The 1,437-nt window shown below is 42.8% G+C and overlaps 1 non-coding gene across 1 annotated transcript; it reads left to right on the top strand.

Annotated features, from left to right (window-relative positions):
* Nucleotides 1-270: 270 nt before the first annotated feature.
* Nucleotides 271-354, top strand: Trnas-gga. The gene is given in 2 exon segments: nucleotides 271-310; nucleotides 320-354. It is a non-coding gene; the product is annotated as a tRNA-Ser (tRNA).
* Nucleotides 355-1,437: the final 1,083 nt, after the last annotated feature.

Genomic DNA, 1,437 nt, shown 5'->3' with positions numbered 1-1,437 from the left:
CTGAGGGAATTAGATTAGGAAATGAGACACTTAAAGTAGTAAAGGAGCTTTGTTATTTGGGGAGCAACATAACTGATGATGGTCGAAGTAGAGAAGATACAAAATGTAGACGTGCAATGGCAAAGAAAGCGCTTCTGAAGAAGAGAAATTTTTTAACATCGAGTATAGATTTAAGTGTCAGGAAGTCGTTTCTGAAAGCATTTGTATGGAGTGTAGCCATGTATGGAAGTGAAACAAGGACGATAAATAGTTTGGACAAGAAGAGAGCCGGCCTGAGTGGCCGAGCGGTTAAAGGCGCTACAGTCTGGAACCGCACGGCCGCTACGGTCGCAGGTTCGAATCCTGCCTCGGGCATGGATGTGTGTGATGTCCTTAGGTCAGTTAGGTTTAAGTAGTTCTAAGTTCTAGGGGACTTATGACCACAGCAGTTGTGTCCCATAGTGCTCAGAGCCATTTGAACCATTTGAACAAGAAGAGAATAGAAGATTTCGAAATGTGGTGCTACAGAAGAATGCTGAAGATTAGATGGCTAGATCACATAACTAATTAGGAGATATTGAATAGAATTGGGGAGAAGAGGAATTTGTGGCACAACTTGACGAGAAGAAGGGACCGGTTGGTAGGATATGTTCTGAGGCATCAAGGGGTCACAAATTTAGCATTGGAGGGCAGCGTGGAGGGTAAAAATCGTAGAGGGAGACCAAGAGATGAATACACTAAGCAGATTCAGAAGGATGTAGGTTGCAGTAAGTGCTGGGAGATGAAGAAGCTTGCACAGGATAGAGTAGCATGGAGAGCTGCATCAAACCAGTCTCAGGACTGAGGACAACAACAACAACAACAACAGGTACATAATGTCTTATTTAGATTCACAACTTACCTTTTCCTGTTCCCATGCTGTTTTTCGATTTGCCCTTCTCCTGTCGGTATGAAGACAGCGAAGATTTTTTTTTTCTGAACTGGTCCGCAGATACATCCATCTCCGTAGTTATTTCTCGCCAAGCATCTGCTTTCATGTGTTTCTTGTAACGATCCTTATGCTGAGGATCCCAAAGAATGGACTATTTTCTATATTCATCAAGTATATTAATTAAAGTCTCTTCCGACCACTCCATATTTAATCGCTGGAAAATCAATCACAAAATCCCTTTATTGAAGCCTGACAATAATCTAGAGATATTAATTGAAATGCTATATTTTAGTTCAACTTAAAAATTCCTCTTGCAAAACAATACTCACGTGCGCGCTAGAAACGACAAACCTTTCGCGCTCCCGTCCAAATCTGAACTGCGAACATTTAAAGTGTTCGTTGGAAAAACCGACAGGAGATGGATCGCGCTCCCAGTCCAAATATGACGAACTGAACGTGCACGAGCGGCGCGCGAGCCCGCAGCGCGCTACTGTGGACTTACCTTTACAGTGTTGTTTATAATACCG

This window comes from Schistocerca piceifrons, chromosome 2 (genome assembly GCF_021461385.2).
Source record: "Schistocerca piceifrons isolate TAMUIC-IGC-003096 chromosome 2, iqSchPice1.1, whole genome shotgun sequence".
Classification (NCBI taxonomy): domain Eukaryota; kingdom Metazoa; phylum Arthropoda; class Insecta; order Orthoptera; family Acrididae; genus Schistocerca; species Schistocerca piceifrons.
The sequence above is the reverse complement of the archived record's forward strand: the minus strand, read 5'-3'. Positions and strand labels throughout refer to the sequence as shown.